Source organism: Sorex fumeus, unplaced genomic scaffold (genome assembly GCF_029834395.1).
Source record: "Sorex fumeus unplaced genomic scaffold, SorFum_2.1 ptg000079l, whole genome shotgun sequence".
In the NCBI taxonomy this organism is placed as follows: Eukaryota; Metazoa; Chordata; class Mammalia; order Eulipotyphla; family Soricidae; genus Sorex; species Sorex fumeus.
This window is the reverse complement of record NW_026606136.1, coordinates 5,325,805-5,341,737: the sequence shown is the minus strand read 5'-3', so window position 1 is coordinate 5,341,737 and position 15,933 is coordinate 5,325,805.

Genomic DNA, 15,933 nt, shown 5'->3' with positions numbered 1-15,933 from the left:
TCCATTTTCCTGAAATGGCTTTTGAGGAAGGGCCGTCAGCTGCCTGAGCCTTGGGGGTTGTGCACGGATGCTGAGCCCTGGACCTTGCCTGAGCCATGGGGCTTTCCTCTGAGGAATTGGAGTCTCCAGAGAAAGGTGGTCATTGCCGAGGTCAAGTCCTTCCCCCAGTGTCCACACACACCTTGCTGGGCTAGAAAGGGCATTTGCTGCACCTCTGACAATCTCCGTGGACATGCTCGAGACTTGTCCTGTTCTCGTCAGAAAGTACGAGGGACACAAATGGGCGATGTCCAGCCTGACATGTAGCAGAGCAGCCACCGCTGGGGCCTATGCTGGAGCTTGTTCCGGATTCCCAGAACCCTCTGGCTGACAGCGGTGGGGACAAGCCGAGGACGGGGCAGCCTCCTCTTGTCCCGGGCTGAGAGCCGCCGAGTCACATCCCTCAGTGCAGCGAGGTGGGAGGACAACAGCTATTTGGGGGCAGGCGGCTTGGGAGCTCTGGCCCAGCTTCCCGGAACCCGCGTGTCTGGCCTGAGTGTCCCCCCCCCCCCCCCCCCCCCCGACGCGGGCTAAGGCATAGCCAAGATGTGCGGCCTCTGCAGTTTGGCCAAGTCCTTTGTTCTAGGCTAACAGCGGCACTAGCTCAGGAAAAGATGAAGCCCCATCATCAAAGAAGCAGCTGTACAAGCTCCCGGTGCCGTGAGAGACGTGAGGGGGAGGCCAGGTCAGGCGTGATCTGAGGGGGTGTGTCTGGGGTGAATGGGGGAGTATCTGAGAGGGGAATGTCTGAGGGGTGAATCCGAGGCAGTGTGTCTGAGGAGAACTTCGTGTTTATCTAGTTTGAAAAACAGGATAGATGCGAGTCGGGGGAGATAAGACATCTCTGGGGTCCAGAGCCCCGATCTGTAGAGGTCAGACTGGCGAGGGCGGGGGCCGCTGCTGCCTGCCCTGCCCTGCCCTGGGCTCGAGCTGAGACTCTGCTGGGGGCACTGAAGATCCTCCGGCCCATCTCCCTGGTCTCTGCACCATCACCCAATTACCAGGCACTGTGACAGCCTGATTGATCTCACTAATCACCAATAGCGCTCCAGCATTTAGCTGGTAAATAACAAAATCTAATTAATACGCCTCAGCACTGGGGAAACTTAATTTCCACTGTTGTCTGTACTTTGGGATAAAAACAATTCTATTTCCTGTGCTATTTAGGATTTGTGATGATAATATGTAGAGACACCAAATGAAATGAAAATATAAAAATAAGCAAACAAAACTAATTATTAAAGATTTGTGGTGGGATTTATTGCCCACGCCCAGAACTCGTTTCTTTCCCATTTCCGACAGGAGACCATAAGCCCTGACACTCTGGGGTCATGAGACATCTCTGGGGTCCAGAGCCTTGGTGTGTAGAAATTGGCCCTGTCAGATTGGTGAGGGCAGCGGCCGCCGCTGCCTGCTCTGCCCTGGGCTCGAACTGAGGTCATGGAGGGTCTGTGCCGTGGGTCATGGCACCGCCCCAGCTGCAGAACGAGTAAATGGGGCCGTGGCCTCTGGTTCAGAGGGGCAGTTGCTCGCATCTCGTCCTGGCCAAGTATCCTCCTGGGCAGGCGGCCCTGACCGAGTATCCTCCTGGAGCAGGTGACCTTGGGCAAGAGTCCTCTCCTGTGGTCAGGAGACCCTGGCCAAGTGTCCACCTGGGGCAGGAGACCCTGACTGAGTGTCCTCCCCTGTAGATGATGACCCTGACTGAATGCTCTCTCCCAGGGCAGGAGATCCTGATGGTGTGTCCTCTCCTGGGAGTGATGACCCTGACCAATTGTCCTGTCAGAGCAGGACGTTGTAATGGGCAGGACTCCTGACTGCTGACTCCCATTGCTCGTAGGATCATCCTGAAATCTCAGGAGGAAAGAGCCATGTCCCTGGTACTCAGGATGTGGGTCTCCTCAGGAGCTGCCCTCTGTGGTGAGAGGAGTACCCCAATCTGGAGCCCAGGGCCAGCCAGGAGAATGTCACCCCCATGGGCACCTTTGAGGAACCTGAGAGGGATGGGAGGATCTGAGAGGTGTATGTCTGAGGGATGAATCTGAGGGGGTGTGTCTGAGAGGGGAGTGTCAGAGGGGTGAATCTGAGGGTGTGTGTATGAGGGGGTGTGTCTGAAGGGGCATGTCTGAAGGGTGAATCTGAGAGTGTTTATATGAGGGAGCATGTTTGAGGTGTGAATCTGAGGTGTGTCTGAGAGGGGAGTGTCTGAGGGGTGAATCTGAAGGTGTGTGTATGAGGGGGTGTGTCTGAAGGGGCATGTCTGAAGGGTGAATCTGAGAGTGTGTATATGAGGGAGCATGTCTGAGGCGTGAATCTGAGGTGTGTCTGAGAGGGGAGTGTCTGAGGGGTGAATCTGAGGGTGTGTGTATGAGGGGGCATGTCTGAGGGGTGAATCTGAGGGTGTGTATATGAGGGAGCATGTTTGAGGCGTGAATCTGAGTGTGTCTGAGAGGGGAGTGTCTGAGGGGTGAATCTGAGGGGGAGTGTCTGGGGGGAATGTCTGAGGGGAATGAGTGTCACGGTGGGGGAGTGTCTAAGGGGGAGCTTGGTAAGCTCAGGTGGTGTCTCTACAGCAGGCATGGTGAGGGCTACTGACTTCACTGTCCTCTCACTAACAGCAGCCTGACCTGGCCCTTGGCCCTGGCCCTGTGACTCTGACAGGAAGCTTCAACTTTGCATAAGCTTGAAGCTCACGATGGCGTCGGAGCCTGCCCCGTCGGCCTTGCCGATCTGTCTCTATGGAGTAAATGTCATCTGACCTTTACAGATGAGTGACTCATTTCTGTCTCAGTCAACTACAACCCAACTTTCATTTCTGATGCAAAGCTTCAGGGCTGTAGCCACCCCCCTAACTTCTCTAGGGATGTTTTGATGAAACAGTGGCAGGAGGAGAGGTGAAGAAAAGGGAGACCACGGCCAGCCTATGTCTCCACAGGTGACTCAGGGTCTGAAAGGGAAGATCTGGGGGGCTCACACAGGTTTTCTTTCAGTCTTGGGGTATGCAGCCTTGTGACCCCAGGCCCTCCTACTGAGCAAGGAGAGTGGGGTTGGTGACTGCCACCTTCCACGGCGTGTGGCCGGCCATCAGCCGACCTGCCCTCACAGCTGCCCAGAGGGATCTGGCGCAGGATGTGAGAGCAGAGCAGCAGCCAAGAAGCCTGCCCGGTGGTGACCTCGGTGCCCTTCAGTGACCAAACGTCCCCTGTGCGGCTTTGCTTCCTGCTGCTCCCTCGGGTGACAAGAGTGGTCCGGTGAGCTTGCTTGCGATGGCAGCAAACAGTCTGTACCGCCTGCTGGCTGGTCTTCAGTCCTGCATCTAGTAGCTTCATTCATGTGTGCAGGTGGCGTCAGTGCCTGGGTCGGGGATGGCGTCAGTCAGAGTACGGGGCTGGGATTGGCGTCAGTGCCTGGAGTTGGAGAAAACTCAGTGCTCGGGGTTGGGGAAGGCGTCAGTGTCCAGGGCCAGGGACATGGTCAGTGCCCAGGGGTCGGGACACGGCCATGCGGGGTGTCAGGGATGGCATCAGTGCCAAGGTCGGGGACACGGTGAGTGCCAAGAGATTGGGGATGTCAGTGCTCAGGCCCTTGGAGAACATGGTCTGGGCAGAGTCTGGCTGTGCCCTATGTTCTCATGTTCGCTCATGAGCTGATCTCGGTGCAGAGGGAACCCAGGTCAGGGTGCAGAGGAGACCCAAGTCAAGGTACAGAGGGAACCTGGGTCAGAATGCAGAGGGGACCCAGGTCAGGGTGCAGAGGGGACCCAGGTCAGGGTGCAGAGGGGATCCAGGTCAGGGTGCAGAGGGGACCCAGGTCAGGGTGCAGAGGGGACCCAGGTCGGGATGCAGAGGGGACCCAGGTCAGAGTGCAGAGGGGACCCAGGTCAGAGTACAGAGGGGACCCAAGTCAGGGTGCAGAGGGGACCCAGGTCAGGGTGCAGAGGGGACCCAGGTCAGAGTGCAGAGGGGACCCAGTCAGGGTGCAGAGGGGACCCAAGTCAAGGTACAGAGGGAACCTGGGTCAGAATGCAGAGGGGACCCAAGTCAGGGTGCAGAGGGGACCCAGGTCAGGGTGCAGAGGGGACCCAGGTCAGGGTGCAGAGGGGACCCAGGTCAGGACGCACAGGTGACCCAGGTTGGGATGCACAGGTGACCCAGGTCAGGATGCAGAGGGGACCCAGGTCTGAGTGCAGAGGAGACCCAAGTCAGGGTGCAGAGGGAGCCCAGGTTAGAGTGCAGAGGGGACACAAGTCAGGGTGCAGAGGGGACCCAGGTCAGGGTGCAGAGGGGACTCAGAGTGCAGAGGGGACCCAGGTCAGGACGCACAGGTGACCCAGGTCAGGGAGCAGAGGGGACCCAGGTCAGGGTGCAGAGGGGACTCAGGTCAGGACGCACAGGTGACCCAAGTCAGGGTGCAGAGGGGACCCAGGTCAGGGTACAGAGGGGACTCAGGTCAGAGTGCAGAGGGGACCCAGGTCAGGAGGTTAGCGGGGACACAGATCAGGGTGTAAAAGGGACCCGGGTCAGAGCACGGGGGCCAGGATAGGGGCAGGCCAGGTACTGTGCAGCTCTGAAGGATTCCCAGTACGCCCACTGTCCTCCTTACCTCACCCGTGCCTGCCGGGCACCGTGGCCCGAAGGAAAGACTGTGGGCTGCCTTCTCCCTCCTCTGTGCCTGTCAACACAGATGCTTGTGTCTGCGGGAGATACCAGTGCTGGGTCAGTGAATCTGAACGTGGTCACCGCACACCAGTGTCCACTTGCACTTCCCAGTCTCACAGTGTCCTGAGGAATCAGCTTTGTTCACATGCTCCTGAGCCCGGCCTGTGTCCTTGTATGTTCACAGCCTCTGAGTGTCACCTGCAAATGTCATTATTGCACACTTTCCAATTAGTGGTAACCAGATTATGGCTGATGAGACCCCAGAACCCTCGTCTGCCCTGTGGGGAGGTCCCACGCAGTGCCCCTCACTGGGGTGACACGTGGAGATGGAGTGATGTGGAGACGAGGAGGACGCCGTGCAGATGAGGATGCCCTGGAGGGCCGAGGATGCCGTGGAGGAGCTATGGACGCTGTGGAGGGCCGAGGACGCTGTGGAGGGCATGGACACTGTGGAGGTCTAAGGATGCTGTGGAGTGCTGAGGACGCCGTGGAGGGCCAAGGACGTCGTGCAGGAGATGAGGACACTTTTGAAGGACACTTCTGTCCAAGTGGTGTGGCGGGCTGCTGAGGGCCCCGGGCTGCCATCTGGGATGGGAACAGTGTGTCCTGGGGGTCCTGCTTCAGCACAACGTCCCCAGCACTGTGGGGACAGGTGGGCAGCATCTTCCTGGCCTGTTGGCTCTGACTTAAGTCTGTCTTTAGATGTTTTACTGCACTCCGTGTGTCACGTCAGAGAGAGAGCCAGGGCAGGGAGTGGCTCAGCAAACCCTCAAAGATGAAGTTGCCCCACTTCTCGAGGAAGCAGGGGTCCTGCCCCACACCGCTCCCATCTCTACATCTGAGACGCTTCTCACCTGCTCCAGTCCTTCTCGCTCTGTCTCGGTCCAGCTTGGTCCAGCTCCAGGATGCTTGCTTTGCAGCCCTGCTATGCTGGCTTCCGGTCTGTCGTGCCCAGCACCCCCACGACCATCCTTAGCCCACACCCCTCTCTACCAGATGCCACAGCTGGAAACGTTTTCACTGTCAAGCTTGCAACTGCATCTTTCTTGGAAAGGATTGAATAAGGAGTTTGTACAGGAGCATCCCAGGTAAAGAGGAGCAAAATATAGCTCATACATGTTTGAAACAACACAGAAACAAAGGAAATGAAAGCACACAAGACAGCAGCGTCACTTTCCCTTTGTGGGAGAGCCTCTCCCGTAACTTTGCAATAGATATACACCTTGCTGATGCTCCCTAAGACTCAAACCCCACAGTCTGTGCTAAAGGCAATACCAGAGAAATCTGGGCGCTGATGCAGGAATGAGCACGTTGGTAGGCTTATAGAGATACCCTGTCCAGATTGTCACTGGGGAGTTGGAACCACCTAGGAACCACTGAGACCTGCAGGGCGTTCTGGGCAGAGACACACAGAGATGATGGATCTGAGGCGTGAAGACAGTTGTGAGACACAGGGAGAGCGACGGAGACATGAAGACAGTGAGACACAGGGATGGTCCTGAGACATGACAAGGACAGTGACCAAAACATGGTGTTGGAGACAGGATTAGGGAGACACGGGAAGATGACAGAGATGGGGACAGTGATGAGATAAGATGACAGTGTCCCTCCTGTTGTGAGCAGGGGTCATTTCTCCACCTGACCGTTCAGCTCAGGTGTGCTGGGACAGGCTGTGGGCTCAGCCTTGGTGGTTAGCCCGGGGCGGGCCTTTGCCTCTTCCTCTAGTGGGCCATTTCACCCCCTGCCCACAACTTTAGGTGAAATCTCTGCTTCTAAATATTATGCAAATTTGATGCCTCTCCTGTCACATGGACTCCTTAAACCTTTCATCAAATGCAAAATTTCTAATAGTTTTCACAAAAGTCCCTGTGACGGGCTTGACAAAGTACAGGCCCCGAGAGCAGGATGATTGCTTCCAGAACCCTGAGCCGGGTTTCTTGGCAGGGAGAATTTGTTTCTGGAAAACAGAGATTGCGAGCAGCTGTCCTCCTCCAGGCCTGGCACCCGCAGGCAGACTCGGCTCCTGGAACCTGAGGACACCGGCCGGGGCCGGTCCCCTGTGCCACCACTGGGCGAAGCCTGAGCCTGGAAACCCTTGCCTCAGGGCCCAGAGCTTTCCCTCTGCACAGGTGTGCGAGTGGGCACCCCTGGGGGCCGCTGGCCTCTCTGGGCCGAGGCGAGAGCTGCCTGGTGCTGGAAGGAGGTTCAGGAAACATTACAGCGGCTGCAGGACCCCCCAGGGCACCAAGACCGCTCCACAAGTGAGCATGGTCATTCTGCAGTGCCCTGATGGGCCCTTCAGAAGCAGGTACCTGGCAGGACTCTGCCCCCCCGGTGCTACTGCTGCTACGTGGACAGAGCAGAGGGCCACTGACCACAGAGCAAAGAGGCCTGACCACAGAGCAGAGGAACACTGACCACGGAGCAGAAGGGCTTGACCACAGAGCAGAGGGACACTGACTGCCAGGGACCAGGCCAGCCTCCATCACGGCCCCTTGACGTCTATTCTTGTCTCCTTGCGAAGATGACTTTGGTTTACTCTAAAAAAATAAGAAAATCACAGTAAGCGACACTAAAATCGAATCACCCGTAACCTCCTCACCCAGAAATAGCTGCTGTTGGTGCTCTCTTCTCTGTTCCTCCAGATCTGACGAATTCGCGAGCGTTTTAATTCTCAAAACCAAGACGCTGTAGAACTTACTCCTCTGTAAACCCTTTTTACTCCAGACCATTTCCAGCATTTTCCCACATCAGCATTGTGATTTTTGATGTTTAGAGAATTTGTCTATGAATTTATCTTATTGCCTGTTCTCCTGAGAATTACTTGGTATTCAGTTTTCTGCAGGTTTGTGAGCCTGCTGTGAAGGTTATCTTTAAACACATACATTGCTTGTCTCTCAAAGTTTTTGCTCAAATGAACATGTTTTGGGGGCAGGCAGTTTGGGCTGTACCCGGTGTGCAAAGCAGCTGCTTTCGGTCTGTGCTCAAAGGTCATCCCTGGCAGTGCTTTGGGCCGTGTGGTGCCAGGGATCAAACCCAGGTCCTCAGAAAAGTGTTCGGAGACTTTGGTACATATTTGACAATTGTGGTGCACTCCAGCAGACCAGGCAGGGGTCTGTGAGTGTGAGAGGGAAGCTGGAGCATGTGTGAGTGTGACAGGGAATCGGGGCCGTGTGAGTGTGACGGGGAATCAAGGCCATGTGCGTGTGACAGGGAATCAAGGCCGTGTGCGTGTGACAGGGAATCGAGGCCGTGTGCGTGTGACAGGGAATTGGGGGCATGTGAGCGTGACAGGGAATCGAGGCTTGCATGAGTGTTCTCTGGCTCCGGTTCGCCGGGTGTGAGAGTGCTCAGTGGCCTTGACTGTTGTTGGTCTCCGCTTGGCCACAGAAGGCAGAGCTGAGCGTGGCCCGGCGCAGCCACTCGGGACCGGCCCAGGCAGGGCCCGGGCAAGCAGCGGAAGGTGGCACCGGCAGCCTCTCACCTCCAGAGACGCTGAGGCCATCCCGGCTGCAGTGGCCAGGGGCAGCTTGGCTCAGCTGACTCACCATTGGGCCTGTACTCGAGGGAGCCCCGCGCTGCCCTGGGCTGTGACTGTCACCCCCACGGTGACTCACCTGTGACCTGGTGGGGGCAGGAGACGGCCTCTGTGGAGTCGGGGAGGCAGACACTGCTGAGACACTTCTGAGGTGTCTGTGCTGAGTCACGCCCCAGGGACTTCTGAAGGAAAATAGATTCGAAGTCTCGAGGACTCGCTAAGCAGGGCTCTGCCTCTGCCGCCCGAATGCCAGGTCTGCTCACAAGTGTTGGGCTTCCGTCTTGCGTTCGTGGCGGTGACACTGATGCAGTGATTTCACCTTGAAAACTTCTCTTTTTGGAGGTTATTTCTAGCCTTTGGTTTGGAGGAGGCCGGCAGCATTCTCTGACCTTCCTGTTCTGACCCTGCATTCATGCACATTGACACACACCGAGGCTCACACTAAGGCTTGTCACAAACACAAGCACACACGTGCCCACATACAGGCACACACACACAAGCACACACAGATGTAGGCACATCACGCACACAAACATACACACAAGCACACACACGCATACGCAAACACACATATACAGGCACATTGCACACACACATACAGGTACACACATATACAGGCATACACACAGGCACACACCAAGCACAAACATACACAAACACACACACATACAGGCACATTGCACGTACACATACAGACATGCACATATACAGGTATATCACGCACACAAACACACACACAAGGACACGCATATACAGGCACATTGCACACACATACAAGCACACATATGCAGGCACATCACACCAACACAAACAAGCACACACACACATACAGGCATTCACATATATAGGCACACACAAGCACACACACAGACACACATACATGTTGCACACACAAGGCACACACAAGCATACAGATATATAGACACATCACACATACAAGCACACTCCTGCACACATACAGGTTCACACGGACACACAGGCACACAAGTTTGGTGCCTGTACCAGGGACACAAACCACACCTGCATTCCAAGCCACAGGGGCTGTGGCTGGGATGGTACGTGGCCACGTGACCACCTGCCTGGACAGGATACTACAGAGATGGGGGCCAGTGTGGCAGCGACTGTGGTGCATGCGTGCAAGGACTTTGACCTTGTCCCTCAGGCCCTGACCCTGAGGCCCTGTCCCCCTCCCTGTCCTGTCCCTGGATCTCTGGCCCTGTCTCTGTCTCTGGGCTAGTATCTCCGACTGTCCTGACATCTCTCAGGAGCTGTGGCCCCAGGCTGGGGGTTCCCAGGTGGGCAGTGGGTAGCCCCTTCCACCCCTTGGGGGTCTGCAGGAAGTTCCGGGCTGTGGCTGTGGACACAAGTTCTGGCCGCGCTGAGGTCCCCAGAGGCCCCTCACCCCTGTCTGTCACACACAGGCCCAGTGGGATGGAGACAGAACTGGCCAGACTCCAAGTCAGCGCTGAGCTTGACCCCAAGGGAGTCCTCCCCCACCTCCACACACACACAGCCCAGCAAGGTGCCCAGATGGGAGTGCCTGACCCTGACCCTCTGGGGCATGTCCCTCCCAGGTCCATTTGCAGGCTGCTTTGGGGAGGGTGTGGGACGACCTAGGGGGTGCCTTTGAGGGGTCCTGCCCTCAGCGGCAGGCATGCAAGGGGCAGTGGTGGTAAATTTAGATGCTGCCCATCAGCTTGGTAGGGGCCTGTGGCCCCTTGAGGTCATCCTCTGAGAGTCTATCACTTTCCCCGGCTCTTGGGAGTGGCAGCCTGGATGGGTAGGTGTGACTGTCAGCGTGTGGGGGTGTCAGTGTGGGGGTGTGTGTCATGTGGGTGGGTGTGTCAGTGTGTCCCAGGTGTGTCTGTCAGTGTGGGTGTGTGTGTCCTGGGTGGGCGTGTCAGTCTGTCCTGGGTGGGTGTGTCAGTGTAGGTAGGTGTGTCAGTGTGTCCTGGATGGGTGTGTCAGTTGGTGTGGGTGGGTGTGTCAGTTGGTGTGGATAGGTGTGTCAGTGTGTGTGGGGTGTCAGTATGGGTGGGTGTGTCAGTGTATCCTGGGTGGGTGTGTCAGTGTGTCCTGGGTGGGTGTGTCAGGGTGTCCTGGGTGGGTGTGTCAGTGTGGGTGGGTGTGTCAGTGTGTCCTGGGCAGATGTCAGTCGGCGTGGGTGGGTGTGTCAGTGTGCCCTGCACTGCTCTGTGTGGTGTGTGTGGGTCTGTTCACAGCTCTCCACAGCACCCCAGTGACTTTGGGCTCCTTTCTGGGCCTTGAGCTGTGTTGCCTGAGCTGCTCTCTCTGCCTCTCTGTTCTGCCTGCCAGGAAGAGCCCCGCCTCTGCCCATGGGGTTCGCTGGGGGGACACGCCTGCCCTCCCCCCCACGTGCTGACACCTGACTGCTGAGACCGCTGAGTTTCTGTCGTTAGGATTCATTTTTTTCTTCCCTCTCATTCCCGCTGGTTTGCAGAAAAGGAGACCTGGTATTTGGTCTTTGCCCACTGTCTTGCTTAGTCTGGGGGAGAAGTTGGTCACCCGCCTGCTTCCTGGGGTCTGCAGTGCACACTGGGTTCTCTGGGGAGAGGAGACGCTCGCTCCTTTCTGTCCCTCTGTTCCCCCAAATCCGCAGCGGGCAGTGCTGCCCCTGGCAGTGAGGGACGGCACGGGCTGTTTACTTGCACCTAATCAGTTTATAGTCTGGGATTTTCCTTTCATTCAAATTTGTCAAAGCATTTTTGTGACTGTGTCAATTATGAAAAAAAGGTACATTTATATATCATATATACTATATATGTGACATATAATATAATATGTGTTATGTGCGATATAACAGTATCACAGATCACATATATAATATCATGTACAATGCATTATACATTATATGATTATATATTATATAATATAATGCTATTATATATGATGTAGTACTTTATACTATATGGAATGTTATATATAAATGTAATATGATATAATATATATGACTACATAATGTTATATAGTAATATGTTAGTATATTAATATTAATATATTATATGACATGTAGTATACGATCATATATTAATATCGCTATTAATATGTTATCAGATGATATATCATATAATATGTTTTATAATAAATAAGAGCGATAGCACAGCGGGTAGGGTGTTTGCCTTGCATGTGGCCGACATGGCCGACCTGAGTTCAATTCCTCCACCCCTCTTGGAGAGCCCGGCAATCTACCAAGAGTGTCTCGCCTGCACGGCAAAGCCTGGCAAGCTACCCGTGACGTCTTCAATATGCCAAATACAGTAGCAAGTCTCACAATGTTGCTGGACCCACTCAAGCAAATTGATGAACAACGGGAGGACAGTGACAGTGAATATCTAATATACGATAATATATAAATAATATATAATCTGATTTTCTGTTTTGGTTGGTACAATTTTTTATTCTCTTACTCTGGAGATTTGCATTGATTTGTCTTGGAATGTTTTAACTCATATCTTTTGCTGTGTACTTAATATTTTTATTTTCAAGTTTTATTAGCATGTTGAATGCTACATACTAATAACCTTTTATAAACCACATACAATTATATTAAAACTGAATCTGTATAAGAAACCTACAATTAAATTTTTTCCAGTATTTCTGACAATTTTTCTTCAAGTAGGATTTAGATAACTGACACTGAATACAATTTTTAATTAGATTAAAATAGATCATCTTTCTACTTGCTTTCTCTTTCCTTCTTTGCGTCATTCCTTCTCTTCTGTTTTTAAATTATTGTTTATTTTCTTTTATTAGTTTGTCATCCATCATTGTTCTTATTGGAGTAGAAGTTTTCCTGTTGCCAGCTCTACACATATTCTTGTTATAAAAATAAATATAGAAGTACTTCGTAGACGGACGCTTGGCATGCACGAGTGAGGCCTCGAGTTTGATCTTTACTGCGAAATAAAGACCTGCTATAAACTAGAAGTTTTAATATTTACCAAGGAATGACAGATCTGAAAGTGTTTACCTTGTTTGTGGGACTCTTCCCTTCCAGTGTCTGTTCCATGACACAGATGGTGGGTCGTGTCCACCAGACTGCATGCCTGTGACATCCTGTGAGCTGGACTCTGCACAGCACCTTCTCGACAGGCTTTTGGGGAACGTGCTGAGTTGTGTTGCCATCTGCGAAGATCAGGTGCCCAGAGGGTGTTTCCTCCTTGTGACCCTGATGCGGACGTGACCCGATGCTCCGTGTCAGAGCCCAGATGTGACCCGCTATTCCCGTGTCAGCAAACAGACGTGACCCGATGCTCCCTTGTCAATGCTCAGACGTGACCCACTGCTCCCGTGTCAGAGCCTAGACGTGACCCGCCACTCCCGTGTCAGGATTTGTGGCTTTCACAGTGATCATGAGTCTTCGTACTGGACTCTGGGAAGATCTGTCTGACTCACTCCTGCATCTTGCCTGCTGCAGTGAGATCTGGTTCCCGTCCTCCTGCTGGGCCCCTTGATGTGTCTGGGCCCCTTGGCTGCTGACGTCCTGGGCCTGCCGTCAGCGCTGTCAAGGAGGCATCTCTCCCGACTTTAGGGGAGCTTCTGATTCCAGCACAGAGGCAGAGTCAGCAGTGGGGTCTCGGTCCCACACTGCTCCTCGTCCTCACTCCCACCCCCCACAGACCCGGGGAGAGCAGCTCACAGGCTCGGGGCAGAGAGAAGAGGCAACACTCACACAAAGGCCGCCTGAGCGCCGTTCAGTGCGTCTTCCCCACAAAGGGTGAGCGCACAATCGCGGGCCCACAGCCACAAAGGCCTGACCCAGGGACCACCCGGACAGTCAGCTCGGAATGAGCCTGGAGCCGAGTGCGGGCGCAGCGTTGTATGGCAGAGACAGAAGCGGGAGAGAAACCCAGGGGCACTGGGGTGGGCGACAGGCGTCTCTGTACAGAGGACGTGAAGGAAAATATTGAGGAGTTGAGTTTTATCAACGCTCTGGAAAGGCACTGTGGAGGCCAGAGGCAAGTGCAGATGACCGGCTTCAGGCGACTCGCCCGACAATGCGCTGACTCAAGCCTGTCTCTAGCAAGAGACAATGAGAGAAAAGGCACAAGGTTGGCACAAGCATGTTACTGAAGGAGTGGGTGGGTGACAAAGGGCTCAAGGGACTCCAGCTGCTGCCAACGGTCAGAACTGACCGAGGAGCAAAGGCAGAGGAGCTCCTGGGGACTGGGTTGAGGCTGTGACTGGAACCTGTCCACAGGGCCGGGCAGCAGTGTGGCCATTGCAGGTGTACTCAGCCAAGTGGGGGCTACTCCTTGGGGTTCACAGAGGAGCAGGTGGGAGTGGGACCAGCGGCCGTGGTGGACTGGGCATCCAGACAGGAGGTACCAGGCTGGGCTGTGTGCAGATGCAGGCAGGAGTGGCAGATACCAAGTTTCTGGGTATCAGGGGACTTGTTTCTCTCATGGGCCTCACTCCCGCCTCACTTTGAGAGGACAGGAGCAACACCCCACGGGGTGCTGGAACCACCGAGGCCTTGGGTGCCACTGGGGTCTCTTTACTCTTTGCCTCTGCCCACAAAGACAGCAGATCTCTAGTGGGTGCTGAGTGGTTGCCTTTGAAAGGGGCCCGTAGGCTTGGTCTAGAGAAAACAACACCATGAACAACCCTACCCTGATCCTAATTGTTTTCTGTAAAAGCAATCAGTCCTTGGTGAAACATTTGGTTTTCTGTTGCAGCACGGCTGTGCCAGGGAACACACACAGTGAACCCACCACCAGGGCGACTTGACAAGCAAGGGGGAGCCCTAACACCGGGGGCCTGCCTGGGACTCAGGCGTCAGCCAAAGGACCTCTGGTGTCCAAGGGCAGACGAGCTGAACACCAGGGCCCTTTCTAGAATATGACTCAGGGTGGAGAATGAACGTCCACACACATGAAGTGGAGCAGGGGAATCTTCTTCAGCACGTGGTATGAGGAAAACGGGATAACCATGTGCAAAAAATAATAAAATGAGACCCGTATCTCATACCACAATAACATGATAGCACAGATGTTAATCAGAGTGGATTAGAGACCTCGAGATCAGGCCAGGCCCATAAAATGCAGGCAGGACTTTCTGGATATGGGGCTTAGAAGGGTTTGCAATGATGCAATCCCAAAGATAAACAAATAGGACTTCATCGAAATAAAAAGTCTCTACGTGGCGAAAGAAACCCAGGCTGAAATAGAGACACCTCACTGAATGGAAAAAGATATTCTCAAATAGTGCGCCAGACAGAGGCCTAATATCTAGCAAGTATAAAGGCCTCATTAGGCTCAGCAACAAAGAAACCAATAACCCCATCAAAAAATGGGGAGAAGAGATGGATCAAACACTAATACCACTTATGGGCGGCCAGTCAGGGTACACAACAGTGCTCATCACTTCTCAGGCAAGTACAGGTCCAGGTGACAGAGAGTTGAGGGAACGGGACACATCCTGACCACGGGAAGCATCCTGACTGCCACGGGAATGTTGTCTGGGTCAGCGCTGTAGAGAACAGCATAGGGAACTCTCCTGGAACCAGAGGAGAGCCCCCACAGGGATAGGGGTTCCACTTCCCAACATCTACACCCAGAGCACCAAGAGATGCGTTCAAAAAGATAAATGTGGGGCCGAGGGGCATTTTCCTTGCACGCGGCCGACCTGGGTTTGATCCCCGGCATCCCATATGGTCTCCCAAGCACCGCCAGGAGTAAGAGTAATTCCTGAGTGCAGAGCCAGGAGTAATCCCTGAGTATTGCTGGGTGTGACCCAATAAGCAAAAAAAAAAAAAAAAAAAAAAGAAAAGAAAAGAAAAAATAAATGTGGGGTCGAAGCAATAGTACAATGGGTAAGGCACTCACCTTGAACAGCCCACCAGGGTTTTTTTTTTAAATTTTAAATCAAATCACCATGAGATACAGTTACAAACTTTCATGATTAAGTTTCAGTCACAATGATCGAGTACCCGTCCCTCCACAAGTGCGCATTTTCCATCACCAATGTCCCCAGTATCCCTCCCTCCATCCCCACCCTATTCCCCCTGCCTCTGTGGCAGGCACATTCCCTCTCTCTCTCTCTCTCTCTCTCTGTTTGGGTGTTATGGTTTGCAATACAGGTACTAAGAGGTCATTGTGTTTGGTCTTTAGTCTACTTTCGGCACGCATCTCCCATCTCGGGCGATCCCTCCAACCATCACAGACTTAGTGGTCCCTTTGCCAGGAGTGACTCTGAGGCAGAGCCAGGAGTAAGTGCTGAGCACTGTCAGGCATGTCCCCACCCCATAGAGTGCATGTTTACGATCATTGCTGCACTTACTATACTGGGGTGGGCGACAGGCGTCTCCGTACAGAGCACGTGAAGGAAAATATTGAGGAGTTGAGCTTCATCAACGCTCTGGAAAGGCACTGTGGAGGCCAGAGGCAAGCGCAGATGACCGGCTTCAGGCGACTCGCCCGACAATGCGCTGACTCAAGCCTGTCTCTAGCAAGAGACAATGGGAGAAAAGGCACAAGGTTGGCACAAGCATGTTACTAAAGGAGTGGGTGGGTGACAAAGGTGCCAGGATGTGCAAACAGATTTCAATGTCCAAGGACAGATGAGCAGGTAAAGAGGTTGTGTTGCATAGCCATGATGGACCATTATTCAGCCATAAGAGAGAGGAACTCGTGGCAGAAACCTGCCTGGAACCAGAGACTTCAGACGGGGAAGGAC